At 45.6% G+C, this 25,662-nt stretch overlaps 1 protein-coding gene across 1 annotated transcript in view; it reads right to left on the minus strand.

Moving 5' to 3' along the window:
* LOC108153617 overlaps nucleotides 1-6,707 on the minus strand; it is a 62,258-nt gene extending 55,551 nt beyond the window's left edge. The window contains exon 1 of the mRNA XM_017283718.2: nucleotides 6,045-6,707. The gene's annotated coding sequence lies outside the window, so the exon portion shown is untranslated. The remainder of the gene's footprint in view (nucleotides 1-6,044) is intronic.
* Nucleotides 6,708-25,662: the final 18,955 nt, after the last annotated feature.

Here is a 25,662-nt window from a genome sequence, read left to right on the forward strand (position 1 = left end):
GATTGTTTGATTGCAAAATGGGTTTTCAATTTCATTTTACTCTCTCAATTTATGGTTAATTAGGAATGTCAATAAAATTACGAGTACATTCACTCGAAACATCGAAAACAAAAAACTGAGAGCTGAAAACTGAAACTTCTGGGGGCTATAAAACAAATTCTGTGACAAGCGAAAACATTCAAGAATCTTTTGATTTCTCATTTCTCATACTAGAATATATGCAAGAAAACTTTCAAATTAGCTGCACAGCAAAATGGCAACAAGAGCAAAAAAAAAGCTATGAAAATGCAAGGCACAAAAAGCAATTGCCTTGGCCAAGAAAATTCGTTTCCCAACTTTTCCCCAGACAGAAAGACAGGGAGACAGAAAGAGAGGGGGCGAAAGAGGCACTGGGGCGCTGTCATGTGTGTGAGCAAAATATTGCAATCTGCAAGAAAATGTTTAAGAGCAGTCGAAATATTTTCCCGTTTCCCGTTTCCCATTTCGCATTTCGCATTTGTTTGTGGCTCCTGCTCCTCTGGCAAACATTTTTCCGACGATGCATTCACAGACGAGTACGGGTACGAGTACGAGGACGAGTACGAGGACGAGGACGAGGACGAGTACGAGAGTATGCAAAGTGAAACTAAATGGCGTGTAACAAGCTCTCTGAGCAAGAAAAACAATAAACTTTGCTGGAGGTTTCCTCGAAATATGAAGAGACTGCAAAATAAATTGAAAACATATTAAAGACTGGCGCCAAAGCTGATCAAATTGATGCCTGGCTTGTGGGACGTCGGCCAAAACCGAAGCCGTTCCCCCAGAAATTCTACAAAACTTATAAACTTTGACAACAACAGCCACAAAGCATCGGATTGGGAATGGGAATCGGAATCGGAATGGGACTCCGTCTCCGTCTCAGTCTCCGTCTCCTTCTGCGAATAAAGTGAAATAGAAAAGCTGGGAAATGAAATGGCATGTGAGTCGAGTCGACACTGCGGCCAGGGGCTCGGCAGTCCGGCATGGACTTGCATTTCTCCGGATCACGCAAACAGAGCGCAACGGACACGTCCCCATAAGAAAGGGGAGCGGAGAGGAGAATACGGGCCATAGTTCGAGTATGTGGCTATAGCAGGGGGCGTGGCTGTACGAGTATAACAGCAAACAACAGCACTCTTGGGCCTGCCAATGGCACAGTTCAATTTCGCTTTAGACGGGAGAACACAACAATAAAAGAAAAGAAACGAAACGAAAAGGTTGGCTAAGAAAAATGAAACTTGTATGAACAAGTTGTCATCGATTTAATCAGGGTAGGGTCTTACATATACAATACTTTGACAGATTGTTTTTGCTGTAGGGATAATTGTGGGGCATCTGAGCATCGTAGAGCATTTAAGGTAGCATCAATCGATAGTTCCATTAACAACTGATGTATCTGAAAAATTTGACAAAATGGCAGTTGTATCTTCTGCCTAGAGCTAAACCATTGCACAAAGATACAAATAATCAAACAACAGAGACCAAGAGACCATCTAAAGTTGTCTTTGGCCTGAGGTCCTGCCCATAGAAGTTCGAAAGAAAGCCACTCTCTACTCCTGATGTCTCTCTCGCAGAGGCCACAATTTCATGCATCCGTTTCGGGGCGGGGACACCCTTTCCGCAGCAAGAGAAAGAGACGTCCAAATGAAATACGCTCCTAATTAGTGGCGACCCTGTGCCCATTTTTTCACAAAGAGCCAACAAAACGAGAAATTTAATTATTTATGAAAACATGAAAAGCAAGCGCCGCTGCCGCTGCCGCAGCCGCTGCCACTGCCACTGCCTTGAAACATTTTTCATTAGAGCGGGCGTTGTTCCCGCTGCTCTGGCCTGGCTCTCCCGGCTCTCCATAAAGAAATGTTTTACAATGTAATTGCAAAACGTCCAAGTCCAAAGCTAAACCCAAACAAAAACCAACTTTGACCGACTATGGCCTGACCGCTGTTGCGGCCTTGAAGCTGACTGCCTGACTGCCTCACTGGCAAAGGACTGGGCCAAAAGAGCGCGGAGCGGGCTAACTCATATGTAATTTGTTTTTAGCCAGCTCGGGTACAGGGCTCAAAGCATGCAAGGCAAAGTGCAAAGGGCAAGCAGCAAACAGCACAGCACATACTCATATACGCGTATTATATGGCCACGATATATTAAACTCATACACGCGAGAGGGCCAAGAGCAAGCCCCCAAACAGAAATGGCCTACAAAGGGGTGCGGGAGAACAAGAGCCATTAAAAGGGCTGAGGGCAAAAGCCAAAGTGAAAGTGAAAGTATCACGGAAGCCCCCGAATAAAATGTCGGTCACATTAGGGTAATATATATTTGATCCATTATGTTGGCAAGGGAATGGTTCGGTTCATCATTTTGGATAATGGTATGTCGGAAACATAAATTTGATTGAGGCTATAAAAGGTACTCGAACCTTTCCAATCCTGGTGCACTCTATCTATGGGTATATTTCGATAATTCTTTCCTTTATAAAAACCCATCGGTTTGCTTCTGTTAGCTCCTATTTATAGGATTGTTCTATTTTCATTCAGTGTCTCTGAATGTGAAAATCTTTATTAGACGCGGATATTGATTCCTCCAGGGTAAGCCAATAGTATTATTTTAAAATAGATTTTCTGTTTATTTCCGCATGAAAACTTTCTAAACATGATTTTTTGCTCAGAGGGAACACTTGTTTGAAACCGAATTTCCACTCGTAAGCCATTTGCAACTTCAGTTAACGAAAAATGAAAAAAATAAGTGCAAAAAAAACTGTTTTGTGTTGGTTCAACAATTTACATTACAATATCATGTTGTATATTATGTTCTCAAACAAGTAGAAGCTAAATGCCAATAAAACAAGCTTTTTAAAAAGTTTTCTATGTTTTTTCTGGGTTTTTGCTGGGCTGTTGCTGGCTTTGTGTATTATGTGTTGTTTGTTCCAGGGACGGGACGGGACGCGACGTGTGCTCTGTGCTCGCATCCTTTTTCATCATGTGCCGACACATCCTCTGTGTGCCGCTCCTCTGCTGTTACCATGTATCTATCTATCTATGTATCTATGCATGCAAAATGCCCATTTTGGTCGCTGGCTAAATGCCTTTTTTGTGTTCGTTTTTATTTTTATTTTGCCAGGGCAGGGACAACGAGCCAGAGCCGGCCGAGGCCCCGTTTAGCCTTCAACTCTGGCCGCTGCTTGATATTGATTTTTATACGCTGGTCGCTGCTTTTGTAGTAGTTTCTCTACAAGGATTTTTAATATTTAAAATCTCCCTCTCTCGCTCTCTCTCACCCTATTTCTCGTTCTCTGTCTGTCACACTCTCTGTTGCACAAACACAATTCGGAAATGACCCAAAAACAGCTTAAATCTCAATAAAAGGGTATTTTGACTTGAACTGTCAGTCGGAGAGTCAGTCGAAGGGTTTTCTGGGTCGATGTGTCGGGTCGAATCGGGCTGCTATTGGGATGGGGTTGGAGATGGGGTTGGGGTTGGGCCTGGCAATGGGGCTCTTGTTTTTAGTCGTCAACATTTCTATGCCAAGTACTCTCTCACACACACCGCACACACACAGCTGCTGTTGTTGTTCGCTCTGCAAAGTGAAATTGTGTTAAAAATCGCATTCCTTTCTCGGCTTCTGTGCAGCGGAAATTGAAAATAGCGTCGCGTTGTGTGCCACTCTCGTCCTTTTTCCTTTTCCGCTGTTGTTATTGCTGCTCCTACTCCTGCTCCGACTGCTGTTGCTGTTGCTGTACAAAATGCTCATATGGCATGAAAATTTAATTGGAGTAAAATGCTGCTGCACAACTCTCAAAAACTAGTTAGAGAACGGCACACGGGGAAAACGGGGAAAAGTGCTACAAAAAAAGAATGAACAAAATACAAAAAAAAAACGAATCCAACCAGGAGAAGAAAAATCGCTGGCAAAACTAGCACATAAATCAGCGAGAGTTTCCTTTTTATTCCCCCGCCCCACCCCACCCCTCTCTCTCCTTCTGTTTCTCTGAGTGGTTTTTTGCGCCCTCTTTGGCTGCCACGAGATTGAAATGTGCATATGGCATTAGCTTTAAATATAGAAGAAGCTTATATAAATAACATGAATCTTGTGTGTGTGGCCGAGCGGTAACACAAATGTTTATTAGTCATATTTATAGGGGTTTCGCTCTGGGAGCAGGATAGTACAGACTAAGAGGTTTTGGTGGAATCCCATTCGAGGAAGTACATATATATATACATAAATACAAATGTAGGATCACATATAGTGCCATTTAACCACTTGACCTAGTCACAGCAAAATTCATTAGATTATGAAGAGCTTCGGGACACAAGAACCCAGACAAAGACACTGAACAAATCGTGTACCATTGAAATGTGTGCGCGTTACTAATCGTACTTGTCTGTGCCTGAAGAGGATGCAATAAATGTATGAGCTTGAAGCTCCTAGTTACATAAAATGTAACGATATCTGAAGACCTGGCCTGGCCCAAAATAAACACTTAATTTATGCCGGATAACAACTGTATGCTGGCCCGTTGGTGTGTGACAAGCGCCTCCGGGGTGCATTGCTGATAAATCAAAGCCCGACAAAAAGTCTTTGACACTGCTCTCGGCCATGGTCGAGTAGCTGCTGCCACCTACACCTACAACTACAGCTACAACTAGACATCCACACAGGCCACACAGTCCGCACAGCCCACAAATTTGGTCACTTGTATGTCTGCCCCTGGGGCCTGGGTCTAAAGCAGAAACAAAAAAAAAAGAGCACGTTACGTGCACACATTTTATGCTGACATCAGCTGTTTTGGGAAGAGCTTACGGCTTGGATTTGCTGCTCTGACCTCGTTTTCGGAGAGCCCACAAGCCAAAGTAACAAACAAGTACGAGTATACGAATACGAATACGAATACGAATACGTATACGTATACGTATACGTACACGTACAACGGAATGGGCAAAACACGGAAAAAGACAACACAGGAATATGTTGTCCAATGGCCAAATATTTGCCGTAATGCGTTGGGCAACACACAAATCCAGAAGATGATGGAAATATATTTGGATAAGAGCAAAAGGAGTCCCGTCTCCCCAGCATACAATGCATAACTCATGTGGGCGTGTGGGCGGGGGGGCCCCCCCTTCCTTCGGGCGGCACAATGACAAAGTTCAAGAGGGCGAATGGAGATAAAACATTATGGGGGCATCATCAACAATGTTTAAAGCGAAATTAACTCGAGACGAGCTGGAGGAAAACTCCTTCAAAAGCTTTGAACTTTCTTGAAAATCAGCAAAATTATGACGCAAAAATGATTTTGAAGAATTTTTGCAGATACGCCTGCCGCCTTCTTCGAAGGAGGAATGTGAATTTAGTCCTTAACTTTAATAGGATTTTGCAGTATTTTCCCAATGAAATTCAGTAATTGTATTTTTAATCGCAAAACAATAAAGAAATTGTGTTATCTACTTGCTGGCAGACAGTGCAGTGCAGGGAAAGGCCTCCGAGTCCAATTTTCATTAGTTAAGCACTTTGGCTTGGGAAATCTCAGTCCCCCGACCTGCCACACAGCTATTTTTATACCCGTAGTTGCGCTATGCCGGGGCCTACCTGCCAAAAAGTACAAAGGCCAAAAACTGTGTCAGACCCCCTCCCCCTCTCCCACCCACACAAAAATAACCAATACGAAAATAATCCAACAGTTGATACTTCTAGTAGTTCGTTGTCCTACAAAAGTGCCACAAAAGCTGGCTGCCTTTCTTTAGTGGCAGGCAGACTTGTCTTTGTAGCCGGCTTAGGGATTCTCCCCTTCTCCCCTGTATTGCCCATGTATCTGGATCTGTATTATGTACATATCCCTCTGTGTGTGAGCAAAAGATAAACTTATGGCACACATACACAAACACACACACACACACACACACACACTGACACTGAGATAGAGCACAGGAAACGAGAATGGATGCCTTTCTCTCGCCCAGCAGCACTGCCCCCCGTTTGCCACACACGTCACACGTAGGGAAAATTCGATTTTCTTTTTGGTTTCGCTTACTTTAAGTTTTTGTGTGTATTTTTGTGCTGATGCGCCGAAGATGGCTTCAAGTAGCTTCAAAACGCCTTAAATGCTTCCTTATTGCTGGTGGCTGTTGGCTGGTGGGTGGTGGTTTCTTCTGTGATATTATTATTTCTGGCTGAGTCTCGGGCTGGCGCTATGTTGTTGTCTGTGACATGTTTCTGGTCAGAAGCGGCGACCTTGACTGCCAGCAGCACACTGCATTGCACTGGTCCAGACCTCTCGGCGGGGAGGCGTCTCTCTCACTGTTCTGGCCACATTTTTTTTTCAACTAAATTTTTTGTTGCGGTGAACTATGTTTTAAAGCGCGATCAATAAAAAAAAAAATAAACACACACACGAAACACGAACACGTTGCGTACACGTAACGGCCACTTTCTCAACTATCTTTTTGGGAAATCACAAAAAAAAAACTACAACACAGTGGGGTTCTCTCTCATCTTGCGGTGTAAAAATTGACAGCTGGAATTGTGGTATAATTATGCGGATGGTGATATTTTCTGCTTATTTTCCTAGAATTTTTTTGTATATTTATTGCGGGGGGCTTTTCTTTGGCTGAGCAACGTGGACGAGAGGAGATTTCCGTGTGGCTTGTGCGCGAGGTCTTCGTGCACGGTACGCGTCCTTGTTCCAACTACTGACGTTCGAACGGTGTGACATGGCTACAGACTCGAGAATCGGAATCCTGGACGCCCCTGAAAGAAGGCAGGCCACAAATGAAGCTTTTACTCGGGCTTTTTCTCTCTCTTACTGCTTTCGCTCTCTCTCTCTTCGGGCACTTTCCATTCAGCTTCAGCTGATTGGTTGCGCCTGCTCCGCTCGGTCCTCTCTCTCTCTCTCTGGTGCTCTTTCCGTGTCGTCCCAGGCTCTTTTTCCATGCACGTGTTCTCCCTGGTTCCACCAACCGTTGGCTTCTCCACGTTTTTGTTTTGTTTTCGTCATTCGTCGTTGGGCAAGGTTAACAAAAACAACTGCTGTTGGTGTGTATACGTGTATGCGTGCACGCGTGTTTCTGTGTGTGTCGTGTCTGTGCCAGTGCCTGTGCCTGTGTGTGTGTCTGCGAGTGGGTCTGGGCGCCAACATTCCAAAACATCTGATGGCTGTCAAAAAACGCTCCATGTGTCAGAGATTCGGTTGGACATGCGCATTCCCAGCCTTAAAACCTCATGCAGATGATGGCTCCTGGCTTTTGAGCTTAGATTTTCGCTGTTAGACTGTGGCCATGGCTATGGCTATGGCTCTGGCTCCGGTTTATGGATTATGGGTTTTGGTAAGGTCAGGCATTCTCCAAACATGCTAACAGACATTTGATTATGAGTACTATCATATATTAATATAACATATAACCGAAGGAGGCGCAGCGGAAGGAGGCATAGACAGACGCCTTCAAGCAGGTGGGAATCGATACGGTGGCATATTACGCATCCAAAGTTGGATCCTGGCCCTGATCCTGATCGTTGCAGCATCCTGAATCGCAGCTCTCCCGTGACAGTCATCGTCGTGGGCCTTGGGCCTCCTGAGTTTTTCCGCTGCCATGTACCGCCAGGGTCCTGCGATGCTGCTGCTGATTTTGCTGGTGGCCGCTGCCAGCACACCATACTTGGGCACCAAGAAGATTGGATTGAAAGCCACACAATACAGATTGCATATTCGTTTTTGTACTGTGCGTTGTTATTTATTTGGAACTAAAATATTGCATTGACTTTAAAGAACATCTGGTGCGCAGAATACTTGGAATCAGAATCTTTATTCTTCGTCTCCTTATTTCCTAATCAATATCTTTTACAGTCTTAAAGGGAGGTCTCAGGTGAAGTCTCTAGAAGAGATGGCATTGTAAAAAGAATCACACCCATAAAAATAAATGTATTCAAAAGTCTCATAAATTCGGCACATATTTTATCTAAGTAAAGCACTTTAAAATAATTAAAATATATTATATTTAGAATTTTAAGAAGGTGTGGGAAGATGGAAGATGGAATGGAAGATGGCCCATTGAAGTAGGGGTTTCGCGAGGGGGACAGCAGTAACAGCAGAAGGAGATCAACAGCAGATGAGTGGCAGATTTAACAGCAAATATGTAGTGACAGCAGAAGGAGGGCAAAGCAGAGAAGAAGAGTGACAGCGGACAGTCGTAGGAGGAGAATCGCAGCACACAGACGTAATAGCAGCATCACCAGAGATCAGCCGAGATATCAATTATTACCAATAAACCATCAATTAGATAGTATCTACCATTTACCATTTCCACTCTCGTAGCAAACCGCTTGGTATGCTTTGTTGAATCTCAGTGTAACTATTCGAATATCAGGGACTTTTCTGCTGCTCTTTAGCTCCTCCCGTTTCTCGATTCCCGCTTCCCGCTCCACTCTTTCCGCCACTAAAAACCCCGGCAAAACTTTCCAGTAATTCTCAGATGGCCTAGGTCACTCAACACATTCCCTATGCGTCGCGGCATTAATTTCCCGCTCTGCAAATCTGCGACATTTATGCCGGGCTTGCTGTCAGTCTAAACTAATATTAAAGTGCCATCTTCCAGGCCCTCCCCCAGGATGCCTGATTATGCCGGATCCTGCCCCCAAAAACTAACCACAAACACCAATTACGCGTATGCTGCTGCTGCTGCCTCCGCGCGGAGAAAAAGTATGCCAGGCAAACGGTTGCCGGGCGAAATTACGCCCAAAGACCGCAAAATAAAATGAGACAAGTCGCAGGCAGCTCTACCTGGAGCTGCACCTGAGCCTGGCCCTTACTGTCTAGCTCTGGCTCTGGCTCTGGTTCTGGTTCTGGCCAACAGTTAACCCTGTGTTGCTGCCAGCAACGAAAATCTGTTGCAACCGACCGACCGACCGGCTTGCATTTCATATATTCATAAAAGTTGCGACATTTTTGCCAGGGCGCTGACGACGGATGCTTTTTATTTTTTAGCCGGCGCGTGAAAATCCGAGAGGTGACACTTGTCCAAATTATCTTGCAGGATAAACAAGCGCACTTAACGTGTTATCAGAGGCAAACGATGCCAGGCAACAGGATGAGGACGAGGACGAGGACGAGCAGGAGGATGCTACCAACACACAGGACACTCCACACAGCACACAGCACACACAGTGAGAACGGAGAACATAACCAGCATTGTAATCAAAAGCAGGCGAAAGCTGGAGGAGCGAACAAAACTGACATGCAGTTGACTCCAAAAGAGTCGTGGCCCAGGACGAGCACGAGGACGAGGACCAGGACGAGGCATGCAACGGACGCCTGAGAGTGTGACCGTCGACAGCGACGCGTCGTCCTCCCCACTGTGAGTGTGAGTGTGAGTGTGAGAGTGAGTGCGAGTGCGGGCTTGTTGGTGTGTGTCCACACGGTCGACAGCTGCTGCTGCATAACCCATACAACTCCTCGCCCTCACACTCACACTCACACTCACACTCATACCCACACTCACACTCTAAAGCCAAGTTGAAAATGTTTAACACGAAAAGGAGTTATCACGCTGACAGCCTAGCCAGGACCCGTGGCAGCCCGAGGCTCGAGGCTGGTGCCGTGCCGTGGCACAGACGACGTGCCTTGCTGCAAAATTATGACAAAGTTCTGCGGGAGAAAAATGCCGCAAAGGGCGTGGAAAAGATTCTCTGAAATGAAAACCACAAAATGGAGGAAACTTAGCCCTTTCGCGGCCCTTAAGATGGTCCTCTTGTGGTCCCCACAAATAAAGACTGCGACCTGATCTGCCTTTGTGGCCAAGACTGGAATATGAAATGGAGATGGCCTATGAAATTGCAAAGAGTTTTCGGGTTAGCTGTGATTAAAGAACATTAAAAGTGTATTCAGATTAATATTTAGATATAATATTTAAATTCCTTACGATTTGGATAGACTGGAGGGCTTAAACCGATGGAAATATCATCCTCTATCAGATGTGACGGCGAATTAAAGCTGTCCCCGCGGTTCAGGAAAGTTCGGGCCTCCCTTAACCCTGTAAAAATATCTACCAATTTGCGCACCTCTTCACATAAAAGCCCTACAAACTCCATCCTGAACTCATTATATGCTTATGGACAGAACATTCAACAGGAAAGAGGGGCTGAAATTGCATTTCGCAAGCCAGTGAAAGCCGAGGGAGTTTCCAATCTACTAACCCACCAAAAATTAAAGTCCTGCCACACGGAAAAATAGTAAAAAAAAAGAGGGACGGTAGAGCACCGCAGGCTGTGCGACAGCAGGCAGACAGCAGCAGCAGCAGTAGGATCGGAGGGCAAAGGCGAGGCAACAGAAGGGGGTATATCCCAGACAGAACACGCCTACATCGGGGGGCCGTCAGCTACTGTCACTCACCGCAGCCGAACTCTGCCTCTGCCTGTGCCTCTGCCTCTGCCTCATCCCGGGGGCAAGGCTGCAAGTGAAATGAATACGGGGAAAAGCGCGAACGGTTTGAAGAATTGAAGTAGCCGCAGTTGTTGGAACAGAGCCCGAAAATTGAGTTCCCGGAGTCGCAAAATTTGCCTCCATCTTCACGCCACTTCATAATTGCCGTCGATTAGGGGTTTGGCTTCTGCGGTGGCTTACGGTAACCTCAAAATTGACTTTAAAGTGTGGCCACAGGATCATTTAGCTCTCAGATTATGACAAAGCCAGGGAGGGGCGGGCCGGACTAATTACATATGACCCGCGACGGCATTTGTGTTGTTTTAAGCTGAACAAAAACAACAGCAATAGCAGAGCAGAGCAGAGCAGAGGCAGCAGCAGCAGCAGCGACATGGTCACAAAAGGCAACTTAACCCGTTAACGCGTTAAAGAGCAAGCCGAGTGGTTAAAAGCCAGGCAACGAGAGCGAGCCACCATACCGTCCTGATGATGCGGATGAGAATGGCGGTGGCGCCTGGTTAACTCTGGCTGACTGGCGGCTGCCTTGGTTTACTGGTTGGTTGGCTCTTGCCTCTTGGCCTGGCCAGAAGAGCGCGCCGGGGAGGGTAGAAGAATGGCAAGTCAAAGACTTTTTGAGTGGACTGCAGCACTCTGCAGAGGTTAAACACTAACCTGATGATGGCACAAGTACAGCAGCGGCAGCAGCAGCAGCGGCAGCAGCGGCAACAGCAACGCAACAAACAAGAAATGTTGAGAAAACTTCAAGGGAAAATATCCAGTGTAAAACCGATGTGGATATACCCTGCTTGGGTGAAGATCTATAGAAAATAGACTAGCGGTCTTTTCATAGAAGTATTCCTACAAGAAGGCTCCCAAACTTCACTGGATAGTGGGGCAACGCACAGTCGGTCACAGGGCCTTCAGGGCCATCAAACTGAGGTTCTGTTTATGCAAATATGTTTGGGTCTGAGGTTTCTCCCTTGCTTTTGTTGCTGTTTTTGCACATTTGTAACTGTGTTAGGCGTGAGCCGAAAAGCGGACACACAGGAAAACAGAGGAAAGCAGGTGAAAATGAAGACATTCTGTGTGTGTGTTGAAGTTAAAGTTTGTTTTGCTGGCATTTTGTTCCTTTTTTTGTGTTTTTGGGGAGAGTTTGCTTACCTTTGGGCAGGTTAGGTTTCGTCTTTCCCTGGCTTTCCCTACTTTTTTCGTAGCACTTTAAGACCATCTGCAAACAGAAGAAGAGGTAGTTGTGGCTGCAAGGCTTCAAATATGAAATGAAAACATTATGACTTTATGAACACTAAATATATGTTTTACTTTATGTTTTTTGGGTAAGTATTTTGTAGTTTTGCTGCTGTTTATGTTGCTGTTGCTGTGGCGGTGGCTGTGGCAGTGGCTGTGGCTGCTTGGATATGTTTGATGTTGGCTGCAGCCTGTGGAACTGTCTCATATGTGGCAGCCCCAGAAACAGGCAACATTATGACGTTGACGAATAACTTTCCACACTTTTTTGTCGGCTGGGAGCTGCTTTCCACATAATATTTTAACAAATGCAATATATTCCTATTATGACGAAAGCGTGCTAGTCCTGACAGCCAAGGACGTTGATTTATGGCTGCCAAAAGGGGTTCCAAAGATTACATTTCTCTAGTTGCGTTTTTTGTAAGCCCTAATCACAGCCGACGGATTGATAAAATATCGCTTGAAGTTCATTTACCTAGGACCCCAGACCAGAGCCACTCTTTTGCTTTGCTTTGGCTTTCCAACCCAAATGGCTGGCCGACCCAAAGGCTTGTGGCACAAAGGGTACGGTTACGGGGACGGGGACGGGGAATGCACATAAAACTAAGCCAAAACTACACTCAGCTCAACCTCAAAACTAGCTAACCAACAAACCTTATTAAAATGCGAGCTGCCCCCTTAACCCATTACTCTCTAACCCGGAGACCGAGGCAAGGCGTGCACCCCTGCCCCAGCAACCCATCCCACCCCATCCCCCCAACGCCCAACGCCCAACGCACGTAAGGAAGCGTATAATTTAATTAAATTATCTGGGGCAGCTGCTGATGCTGGTGCCTACGATGATGCTACCGCCACCGCTACCGCTGCCGCTGCGTCTACTACTACTGTTCTGCTGCTTCTGTTGCAAGTAGCAACGAAAAATGTGCATCAAAGTGCACTTAAATCATCAGCGAGGCACGGCGACATACAGAGAGATAGATATATAGATGGATAGGAGAGAGAGAGAGAGAGAGAGAGAGAGAGAGAGGGAGAGAGAGTATGAGTGCAATGGATGGAGAGATGGAGAGCTGGAAACAGAGAGACGCAGATATGGCCTCCCCCCAAAATGGCGTTGGCTAAGTGCCGTGGCAGGAAGAGCAGCAGCTCGGGGCGGGCGGGCCAAGCCGAGCAACTTTGTACTTTGACTCTTGTATTAGTGACCGGAAATGCAGCTTTCAACAAGGAACAGGACCGGGACCAGGACCTGGAGCCGCCTCAATGACTTGCCAAAGGCGGCAGGAACAGGAAAAGGGAGGACGAAGCCAGGGCCGGGCCGGGCCGGGCCAGCGGAACCGTTGACAAATGCTTTATATATATCCTCACTTTTATTTAAATATTTTTATTTGTAAATTGCTGAGTTTCATGAGCAAAGCGTTTGCATTTGAATGGCAAATACTCGTAAATGCATGAAAGAAGTAGAAGTCGAGGCTACAGCCGAGACCTCACAAAAAGCGCAAATTTTATACAAATGTAACCTTATAGCAGGGAAGCAATTACCAAAGGTTTCCCTTTAAATTATTAAACCTTAAACGGCAAATAAATCTTCAGAAAAGCTCTTCTAAAACCACAAATTTATGTTAATTTTATTCTTTCCTTAAATGCTGTACTTTCCTTTTTAAAGGTTTTACGCGCACATTTTCACAGCTGCTGTCAAATGCAAATAGTTCCAGATAATGCAATAAAACGGCGAAACCCTTCTGGGAAATCTGCCATCATTATCATTGCCATAACCGACGGGGGCCTCCAGCAGTAAGCAGTAAGCAGCCAACAGCCAGAAGCCGGCAGCCGGCAGCCGGCAGCCCTCCTGCCCCGCTGGCAACTCATTCAGCAATACTCGCTCGTACCTTGACATCGTTTTCCCAAAGAATTTTCCCTTAAATTATGCACGACATTTCTGCTCATTGTTTTCGATGAGAGCAGGCCAAGCCGTGGCAGCGTTCTGACTCTAGAATCATGTTGGTTTACTTTGCTTCCATCTTTTTTTTTTAGTTTTTTTTTTGTTATTTTTGGTGTCAAGTCTCTGGGGAGGGCAATGGCTGGGAGGTTGGCAGGATGGGATGGGATGGGATGGGCGGTAGGTGCAGACAGTCAACCTAATGCATTGACATTTCTGTTTTTAGCGCATCTGACATGCAAAATGAGTTAATGGCATTGAGAAAGTGAGAGGAAAAACCCAGCGGGCGGTAAGTAAAAGAGAATTCTCCAGCGATTTGCAGTTGATGAATGAGTTTTCGTTGCATTAAGCCATTAGAAGCCCCCAAAGGACGGGGGGTGGAGAGCTGAGCTCAGCTCATAATTGACACTCATTTATTGGGGGTTTGGGGGGGGGGAATAAGTTCTCAAACTTAAAGATATTTCATTTGTGGAAAGATTATCCCTTAATTTATGCCCGAAAGGAGAATTTTCGCAGCACTTCCACTTGGCCAAAAAGCATTTCCAATTAAATCCGTGCAACCAAAAGCCCATTCGATAAGGGCCCTCCTTCCACAACATTTCCATAACATTTATACGACGAGTATGCCCCGGCAATCATGAAAACTTAATTAGAAGCTTATTTGGTGTTTTACAAAAACGTCACAATTTGCATACCGCATTTCATTTTCTGCTGCCTCTCGCATCGGACGATAAACGGACCGCAACACATTCCAGGGGGCGGCTATGGAGCTACGGGCGGCCTACAGTAAAATACTAAAATTAAATGAGCCAAAATTAACATAAACAATGAAACGATAAGCACAAAATTTCCCCCGTCGCCACAGACAGACAGACAGACGGACAGATACTGGAAAATTGAACAACTAATTTGGTTGAACGGGTTTTGGCAATTTGCAGAGCAGGGCTTTGCCAAACATTTGCTTAACTTAAAAGTTTATACTAATTGAAAACGCACAAAAGATAGAAATTAAACAGAAATACAGCGGCAGGGAGTGTTCTAAACGTTATATTGGGACTGAAGAGCAAAGTAAGCAAGTTTTCCGTAGAGATTGAACTCTTCCTTTGGAGAAGTTTGCCACCTAAAGCAATCTGTTGTACCAATACAATTCTCAGAAATATGTATTCGAGTCGACATCAAGTCCTTTCTACGACAACGAGCCTCGAGCCTGTGTCAAAGGATTTGCGTGCTCGTGTTGGTCTTCGTCTTCGTCTTCGTCCTGCCTATGCCGTGCCCCTACCTATGTATAAAGGCACACACACAATCCAAACAACGAAAACCGTCAAAATGTCTATGTAAATAGGTTGTTAATTAATTTTGAAACGTTTTATGTGCCAGGAGTCGTCATCTTTGCCATCCTTGTAGTTCTTGGTCGCGCTGTCGCCTTGAGTTTTGGCGGTTGTTGATGTGTTTTTGGGGCTTGCCAGTTAAATTTAATAAACTTATGGGAACTTAATTAAAATGAAATTAATTCACATTCACTGGCGCAACTTAAAGGGTTCCCACACACACACACACACACAGACACGCATGTAGACCCAGGCCATCACGAGGCGTATGCGTAATTTCCGCAGAATTGTCGAGCTCATTGCGCATACGCCGCATTGTCTGGTAGTAGAAGAGAGCTTTGCATTAATTTTGATTTTCAGCTGCGTTTTACCCGTACTCCTCTTCCTTTTTTGGCACAAAAATGTTGCCGCGCATTTCGCGCTTTTCACGCTTTTCTTTCCATGTAATTTATATGCGCACAAAAAAATGTTTTGCAAAGTTACTCTCAAGTTGCTTGCCCCGCTCCTGGCGCGCGGCTTTCTTTTGTTTTGCGAAGCTGCGCTTCTAATTAAAAACAAAAGTTTTTTAATCTGCTTTATGGCATAAAGCGAAATAATTATGCGGAATTAAGTTTTGCACGCACACAAAGCCAAAGGGACACACTTGACAAATACTCGTAGATACGCCTCGACCCCCGAGGCAGTGGCCAATCTGTCCCAATGTTGCATATCGCACATATCAATAGCGCCTGCTGCCAGGTATCCAAACAATCCATTAACCAGAAACTTAATCAATTGGAACTAGCTTTGAATAGGAAATAGAAATGCACTTTTGGGCTGGGCTGGCCCAGCAAATGCCAGAGATGCAGATACGCTTGATTTTCCAACTGGCTGAGAAGTTTTCCACCAAAGTTTGAGCCTGTGTGTCTGTGTATAATTGAGTGTGTTTGCCGAAAGGTGCGTGGGTATGGGCCACAGACAGGACTCAGTATCTTTTGACCAAAGATTCAACAGCAAACTTGCAGTTACTGGGCTCTCAAAGTTTGGACGCTGCCACTGCCGCTGCTGCTGCTTTCTGAAAGGTAACTGATAACTTTTGTGATTTCAAATTTGAGTTTAGATTGGGTTTTAATTGTATTTCGGCTCTGGCTCTATCTCTCTTTGGGTCTGTGCAAATTTGCCAAGTGCCAGGCGATGATGATGAATGGAATGCTGACGCCCCACAGTTGAGAAGGGTTTCGGGTCTGTTGATTCGTCCCCTGAGGCCCTGGTGGGAGACTGACAGCGAGCATGGAATTGATAATGCAATGAAATTGAATGATTCGGCCACTGGAAAACTGATGTGGGTTATCGAAAAGGTTAATTATTACTTATTTTGGAGATTCACAAGTTTCCAAGAGATTCTACGATTTCCCCTTAAACCCACTCTCGTTCATGCTCGTTCTTGCAGCTCCAAGGCCTCATCCGATAACATCAGGGACCTATATTCACATATATGTCTTGGGTAATTTAGCAAATGTCGTCTCTCGAAAATACTCCGACTGTGATCGTTTTGCCAGCATATTGGAATGATGTAAGACCTTGGGAAAACGCTAAATTAATGCTATCAGAATCTTTGATTTATACCTAATTCTGTGTGTGGTGGGAGGCGGGCATATCGGGTCAAAGGGGGTGTGGTTGAGCAGACTCCCAGCACACGCTCTCTGCAGTGGTGTTTGCCTTTGAAAACGACAACGGCAGCAGTTGTCGCTTCGCACATTAAAATATTACAACATGAACTGGAAACATGAACACGCACAAACACACACACACACACACACATACACCCACGCACAAACACTTGCAGGGCCACGCATACACTTGCAGAAATTATGATGTGTCAGCATAGCATGTTAGTACTCAGAAAGAGCGAGAGACAGAGAGGGACAGAGAGGGACAGAGAGACAGAGCAGAGCGGCTCGAACATGAGCTCATATTTTGCGAAGCTATAAATAAACTAAATTGCCAAAAGTCGAGACAGAAGGAGCGAGTGGCAAACCATTTTGGCTTAACGGCAGATTAAACAGAATGTGCGTGTACCAGAGATGCAGGCGTGACCTACGGATAGCATGTCACGGTGAACGAATCACTTTGCCAAATACCTCATGATAATCTTCTTTGAATGTTACTTTTTCTGAAACGATCAAATCAGATGTGCCCGTGTTTATATAGTCTTAGCGATGAAATGCACTGAAATCATTTAAGCATCTCTCTCCTTCAATTTCCAAACAGTTTTCCACATTTTCCTGTTAGCATTTATTAACTATGCATGCGTGCTCCAGGCTCTTGTTGTTCTTGTTGCTCTTGTTGCTGTTGCTGCTGTTGCTTTTGTGTGTTGCCAGCGATTACAAAAGTCTAAAGTGCATGACTTAACAGACAAGCTCTCGTCCACACCTGGGGATTGCGCTCCCCCGAAACCGTTCGGCTAATTGATGTGTCGAGTACCTCCCCAAACCTCCCTCTCCCCCCACTGCACTCAAGACAATTGCTGATAAAAAAAAAAAAATAAAAGAAAAACGAAGAGGGAAAAATATTAAAAAAGATAAAAGCCGCTGGCCCTCAACGAGAGTTTACTTTGTGCGGCGACTGTGAAAAGCAAATGAGCAAAGAGAGTTGGAAGCATAGGTTGGGACCCACTCGAAACACCCACCACCCGCCACCCACTACCCAGGGAGCTACCATATGCAAATAATTGCTGTGAACTTTTGGCACAGAAAGCAGCAGCAGCAGCAGCAGCAGCACCAAGCAAATGCAATAGAGCCACAGTTAGCAATCAAATTAGGAGTATCAAAAGGAAAGCCGAAGAGGGGAAAAACGAAAAGCAAAAAAGCAAAAAACCAAAAAAACCGAAAATGTTGACAAGCCAGAAAATGCTGGTCCGCTGGACTGGATCAAAATGTTAATTGGGCTCATGACACTGCCGGACAAGGCATAAATCATAAAATGTAACAGCAGCGACAAGGTAGCCGCCAGCTACCGAAATGGAGGCCAAAAGCGAACCAATAACCAGACCAGGAGAAGTCCCGACAGAGCTGGAGCCAGGAGAAGCCAGGAGGAGCCAGAAACAGCCAGAAGGAGCAGAAGAAGTTGGCCAGACGACTAACGAAACGTAACGACCAGGCGAAAACTTAACAAGTGAGAAGGCTCCTTCTTTGAGTGGGAAGAGACGCAGGGCATATCCTAGAAAAGGTTCAAAGTAATGGCGGTATTCCCACAGATTATAGTTACCATTCGGCCCAATCCACCCCAGGATGTCCTTCGACCATTAGTGGGCATAAAAATGAGTTTATGCTTGCCTGACTTTTGGCTTTTTAGACAAGCCCACACTAGCCCCAAAAGAAAATGTAGAAAAAATATAGTGAAAGGCAACCAATAGAAGCAGAGCAGGAGGAGCTGTCGGTGAAGCTGGAGCTGGTGGGAAAACTTCACTTCGGACTAGAAGTCCGTGAAGTGAAATGTAAGTACAACGTAACTTAAGCAGTTTTACATCTTCAAGCAGCATGAAATTGATTGATGGCCGGAATACTTTGGCCATTGCCGTTGCCGTTGCCGTTGCCGTTGCCGCTCGAGAACTAGCGAAAAAATGAAAAATGATTTGCGCGGATTATGAATTTTCCTCGTTCTCGCCCTCTCGGGCCTTTTCCAATGCCATCCATCTCACTTTTTAAAGTGAAGACTGCGCGACTGCGAGACTGCGGGACACAGAGACACAGCGACACAGACTGGGGGATAGATGTGGCATTATGTGTCCAGGGCGAAGTTCTTAACCTTGCGCCGCTGGTGGCAGAGACGACGTGGCATTGATTAAAGCCGTCGCCTGTCACCAAAGTCAAAGTTAAGTAGGTATTAGCCAAAGATAGAGAACTGGCGGTGGGGGGATATCCGCTGGCCTAGAGACCAGAGAGAAGGGCTCGCTGATTGGCTTCTTCAGGAAGTGCTCGGGCTACTTGAAACCTTAACCCTTAGATGAGTGAGCGAAAGGACTGCAGTCTGTTGATGTAAATTTGCGGCAAGGAGAACATTTATTTATTTTCCCCATAATTACACATCTCTGAAGCCCATGTTAGACTGCAGTCCAACCGCTTGAAGCTCTCACAAGGGTTAAGGCACTCGGTAATTTGCATGTTTAATGCCACCTGTACACGAGTGTGCATTGGTATGGGTGCGTGCAAGTGTTTCAACTAAATTGCGGTTCCTAAGTTCAAGGTTAACGCTTTTTAACGTTTGCCAGCCCGCCTGCCTGCCTGAATGCCTGTCGTCCCGCCTGGCGGGTGTCCCTTGTTCCGAGGTAGCATAATTAATTTTCGTTTAATTGCCAAGCGCTAGTTAAACTAACAAGCAGAACGAACACACTCCATCTCTCGCTCTAGCACTCTGACTATTTTCCTCTCTCTCTCTCGCTCTCGCTCTGAATGTAGCTCACACCCACTGGTGGCTGGTGATTCCCTCTCGCTCTTTGCACGGCCTGCAGCATTTCAATTAATTAATGTGCCAACATTGTGGGCGTAGTAGGGCGTTCGGAACGGGGTGTCCTTTTGGGGAGGCGGGTGCGGTGTACAGCGTTGACAGCGTGAAACACAAGTTAGCCTACATAGAAACCCACATAGCACTCGTATGAGGCAAGAAATCAAACATGGCAGCCCCTGACCAGGAACCAGAAAGATTTGGCAGAAAGAGAGGCAGAAAGAGAGCGTAGTGAAGCGATACTACTGCTGTTCCCATTAATGAAGGGAAGACATGTGTGGCGGGAGGAGGACGGCTGGCCAACTGCTCCACTGCCACTGCCACTGCCACCACCACTGCTCCACTGCCGCTGTTTGTGTGAAGGCGTTAACGACTTCCGATAGTTGCAAAAGTTGATTCCCCCATACCGCCGCCGCCGCCACCGCCGCCTCACACTACTCCAAAAAGGAATCGCAAAAAGCGCCGCAGGAAATGTCTGATAAACTAAAAAAAAACATATAGCAGGGGGCAAAGCCAAAGCAAACTCACACACGAGCCATAGAGCACATGAGCCGAGAGGGAGGAATGTAAAGTTGTGGGAAAAACTATCATTTCCATCGGGATCGAGGGACGCAGAGGCTGTTGTGTCGACCCTCGCAGGCCAAGTGCCAACATATGTTGGATTAAACAAACTCTCAGTGCCAGCCCGCTGCCTCATTATATAATTGCAACTGTTTTGAAGTTATGACGCCACCCTCTCTTGGCCCACTCCCACTCCCTCTCCTGGAGCCCCCTGTCTAACCCCCTGGCCATGGGTTATGTGTTGTGTCGTAATTTGTAATCTCAACGGTGGAATGTGGAAATTTGTTATCGTTTTAATGTTTGTTGCCTTAAATTGCCACAGCAACGCAGCCACGAAAAAGGAGGGGGCCCAAGTCAAGGGAAAAATGAAAGAAGGTAAAGCCAAGCAAAGTAAAGAAGTAAAATAAAGTAAAAAGGGTTTTAACGCGTCTATCATATTAGGTTGGTATTTGTGCGAGTACAAGCATGCGAGGCATGCCTAGGCAGGGCAGGGCATGTATATCTGAGAGTGTGTATGTGTGTGTGTGTGTGCGCTATCCCGTCTAGACTTTGCACAGGTAACCGACCAAAGGCCAAAGTAAAAGTTGAGTGAACTGCAAAATCAGTAAAAGCAGAAACAGAAGCAGAAGCTTACAAATAAGCACCAGAAGGAGCCACCCACAGAGAATGCGGGAGGGAGGAGGGTAAGTGGTAAAATCAAGGTAAAAGCCTGGACCTGGCTTTGCTGCGAGCGCTGCTAAGTATGCAACAAAATATTATATTAGCAAACAAAAGCAGCTGCAGCCACATCCACACACTCACACACACACACACACACACACAGATGTATATATGTATGCACCACAAGCGCAGTGCGTCACCATGCTCGTATACCTTAATATTTAAGTGTATGTACCTGTCCTGCGTGAAAGAAAATTATATTGAAATTACTCGTACAAAATGCTTGTGTGAAGAAATACCGAACCGACGAAGAGAGTTTTCCCGGGATGGGTGGTGTGTGGAGGCGTTTTTAGCTTAAGACGTCTAGTCGCTGGGCTCGTTAAACGCCTGGTTGAAGCGGCTAAAGTAAATATAAAGCAAATTACTCATACGACAGGCTGTCACCTGGGCTTTTTGTATGGCTAATTGTATGAGCTTGTTAGCATATTTATAGACATTAATTAACAAGCCAACGAAACGACCTGACAATGCGAAAACATACGAAATAAATACACATTTATTTTGTAGGAAATGCACTAGCGCCTTAAATCAATCGTTTTGTCCCATCAAAAACCATTTAAACTTAACAAATCTCTTCAGATAAACACCATCCAGAATAATGACAAAAGAAAACGAAATCAGACTGAAATTCCACCTCACATTAAAAACAAATTACAAATAGATCATTACGGAAAACACTCTGCGGCTCAAATATAATGCAAACCACTTCTATCAGATGCTTTTGTACAAATATTTACACTTCGTTAACTGTCAGAGATACGGATAGACCACAAATTGGGGGAGGGGAGGGGAGCAGAGAGGGGAGAATTTTTAGCCTGACGAACACACGATGAGCATTTAAGAGCCGCGCCACAGTCTACAATTCAGTCTGCAATTCCTATTTTGTTATTTCTTTGAAAAGTACTTTATGCAAATGCCTAGGACCCAAAAAGAAATACATTTTCTGGGCCAGTGCTCGACAAAAGAACGGCTCCAGCAGGAGCAGGAGCAGAAGCAGCAACAGCAGAATAATAAAGGGAATATTAAGTGGTGGGTGGGGGCGAGGGCGGATAACTGAACCTGTATAAAGTGGGAGGACAAAGATGAAGTTGGCCCACAAATGAAGTCATTGCAAATCAATTCAAATCAATTAGCTATAAATAAACGTGTGAACTAATAAGCGGAAGTTGTAGCAACAGTTTTTTTCTTGTTCAGCATTTTCCGGCCGCGCCAGGCCAGGCCAGGCCGGGCGAGGCCATTTTAACAATGGCTTAAATGCTGCTGCCAGTGACCCTTTTTCCATTATTCCTCCCCTTCCTCCCCCTGCTTTCCTGCTCTCCTGCTGTCTTTTTGCCCCGAACAAACCTCAAACACCTGCTGGAAATTCTTTTAATTAGCATAGAACAAAGGCGCTCCAAACGATGCTGATGCTGATGCTGAGGCTGTGGATGATGATGGGGGCTCTGGTCCGTTTCTGGTGGCGAGTGGTGGGTGTGTGGGACCAGGAACAGCCAAACAATGAGCGTTAAATTCTATTCAATGGCAAAAAAAATGAAAGCAAAGCAAATAATTGAAGTAGTTTGGCCACCGAAGAAAAGCAGAGCTAAAGGAAAAAACCAAAAAATAGAAAGACATTAATGAGCCCAGATTCCCTTGCTGTCTTTCTGTCTCTCCTTCTCTCCTTCTCTCTGCCTGTCTTTGTCTCACTCTGATGGGGATCTGGAAAATGTCATTATTGAAGGGCCACCAAAACGGATGTCGTTGTCTGCTCCTTTTCTGAATATTGTTGCTGTTGCTATTTACTTATTCTCTGTGGATGAAACAATTGGCCGCTTGTGCATTTGACAGGTATTGATTATGATTGGGATGTTATTTAATACGAAATGGAGGAAGATTTAAGGAAAGACACTGCCCAGGAAATGGTGGCTAGACCATGTTCATAAAATGAGGGGAATCAAAAAAGTTTTAAGGATCAAAACATCTCACAAATGAGCACCAATGCTCTATGAATGTACCCTGTACAGGTGTTTGCGTCATCAGTTCAACAGACCCAACAGATTTCTATAAATTGGTCAAATAAAACGCCTCCCAAAAATCCTACTTTGAAGCCGAGAGCTCCACATGCTGCCAAAGACATGGGGCAAATGTGGAGCAGTAGTATAACGAATCCCGACAAGGGAAAGGAAATGTTTTATTCAATAACTGAGGCGACTTCCAGTCAGCCATCAGAAGAGAGCAGAATAAGAGAGAGCGAGTAGAAAGCTTTGCATTGTTACGCTCGCAGTGGATTACGAGAGCGCAAGCAGCGGAGAGATAGAGAGAGAGAGAGCATAGTGAGAGCTTTCGGAAAGAGCACGTGTTTGTGCATGAGACGGTTGAATAACGAACACAGAGAGACAACGCAGCAGAAAACAAAAGCCAGCCAGCGGAGGAATCTCCGGGAGGCAAAAGAGCGTATGGAAGGGAGTCCAACAAAAAACTACGAGCACGGGTATGCCATGAAATGTGTTCTATATATAAGTCTCCCGCCCCCCTCCCCACCAAACACAGAAATACGCACATACTCTTACACACTGTACTATGCAGGGGTATCTATAGGAATGGCAACATATGACAGCTGTCATGTTACAGTCCTTAGCAGCAGCAGCAGAAGCAGCAGCAGCAACAACGAAAGTTGGGTTAGGTTGTGGAATTGTAAGATTAGAAACGAACAGTCGGAAGTGGATGACGGCAGTGGAGCAGCGGGAACCACTGGAACAACAGTAGAGCACCAGAGCAGAGGAGCGGAAAAAGTGAGATGGGATTAACAGTTGCAGGGGATTATCAAGTTGTCAATGAATAACTAAAATGAATGAAGAGATAAACCCAGACAGGAAGCGTCTTAAATGGATTATTAAAGCGGGGTTCAGACCGCGCAAAGGGCATTGCTGAACGGAACACTTAACAGCTAAGGTATCTTTAAATATTTTAAATATAGACTGTAGGAAAATCTATCTATCTATCTATCTGGCGATGGCGTGAGAAGTGAGAGATGCAGCGGCAAAAAGGGAAAAATGTCATTAGGTGGGTGGCAAGGGGATAAATGAAGTCACACTAGAACATGACTAGGGGTCGTTGGTCGCCCCTTTTTCACTCTCTCGTGACAAGTGCGAACACGATTGAAAGCTATCCCCGCATTAACCAAGAAATCAATTCGCTTCTTACGCAAACAGTGATAGCAAAAGACAGAGAGACAGAGACGGTAATGCGGCTTCGATAACAATAACGGCGCTTACGTATAAAAGTATAAAGGTTACATAAATCATATGCTGGCTGGGTATCGGGCTTAAAAAAAGAGTCAAAACGATATGCAGAAAACATTTAAAATTAAATTAAGATAATTACAAAGTAAAAAGGATCAAGGAACAGGAAAAGTAAAACGAAGGGGTAAATGGATTCCCGGGCAATAAAATTCCATCGGAAATGTAATGAAAGCAAGCCATAATCAGATTGAATCGAGATTCATCTTACATGAAACGGAGTGCTCGACACTTAATTGGGAATTGGGTTAAGCCAGAATTAACCCTGGAGCTCGTTAGGGGTAGAATTAAAAACGTGCAAAATAAGCGGGGCTCCATCCACACAAAAACACTGGCAAGCCCAGTCAATCAGCACAAGTTAACGGCGGGGGCGAGCAACCCGACACGCAGCCAACTATGCCATCGCAAATTATAGCCAGCCAGCCAGCCCGGCAGCCCGGCAGCCGCTGCAGCGCGCGCTGCCGCCCGGGCAACAGTTGTCAACTCCATGCCGGTTTTGCGATTTCAAAGAAATCGGAGAATTTTTGCATACGATTGGAATGGAGCAGGGCGCGCAGGAGAAAGGCAGCGGCAAATCGAAGCGGGTTAAATGACGCGTAAAATGCTAAAAGGCAACCTCTGACAGGCGGCGAAAGAGAGAGAGAGCGAGAGCGAGAGGGGGAGGGAAAGAGAGGGGAATAAAGGGCAAAGGATGCTGGATGCTGGATGCTGGATAGTGGTGGGAGAATAGTGGAGAATGAATGCTGCACTGGAGGCGTTTACGTAATAAACCTGAGAGACTGCCGCATCTCTGGCGGTGGCACATACAGTACAAGCCCGCTGCAAGAGGGGTTCCGGGAATGGGGGACTCTGTGCAATTGCAACCACAAAATGCATGTCAACCGCAGCAGCGGCGGCCGCGCCACTGCAACGTGGACAAACAACCATAAAAACACGGCAAATTAATATTTTATAACTTAATTAAAAACAACAACTGCAACAAAAGCAACAGTAACAGAAACAGCAACAGCAACAGCAACGGCAACGACAACGGCAATGGAGAATATATAAATAAAAAAATGTATGTATGTACATATATATGGAGAGAGAAAAAGCATTCCTGAGGTTGCATCCAACTTTAAGTTTGTGTGCCATGATCATTTTTTATTTATTTATGCGGAGGTGGGAAAGTGCCGCGGTGGGGGGTGGGGGGAAAAGCTTTTCTAACGTGAAACATTGCACCGTGCGCCACACAGTCAATTTAATTTTAATTTACACTCCATGCATAAACAATTAAAAGCAACGCGCGGTGTCAATTGATGAGCAGCACATCCCCAAACGCATGCGGCATGCGGCAGGCGGCAGGCACCAGGCAGCGCCAGGTAGTGCCCGTCCCCTCTTGCGGGTGGGTGCTGGCTCCTGGACCTGCTCATTGTCCAAGTGAAAAATATTTATAAAAATTATTTCCCCCAGTCCGGGGCACCCAATCGTATCTGCTCTGCTCTGAAAGGAACCTCCCGAAACTGCAGTTCAGGCCATTAAGCACGAGGACGAAAAGGATGCCGCCATTGCTGCGGTCCATTCAGCAATTGTTTGTGCAAATGTGCAACGGAAGCCGGAATGGAAGTATTTTACGGCCAGCTGCCAATGCAGGAGCCCCCCAGGAGTGGTGGCAGAGGAGCAGGGCATGGAGCTGTGTATTAAGGATAAGG

Source organism: Drosophila miranda, chromosome XR (genome assembly GCF_003369915.1).
Source record: "Drosophila miranda strain MSH22 chromosome XR, D.miranda_PacBio2.1, whole genome shotgun sequence".
Lineage (NCBI taxonomy): Eukaryota > Metazoa > Arthropoda > Insecta > Diptera > Drosophilidae > Drosophila > Drosophila miranda.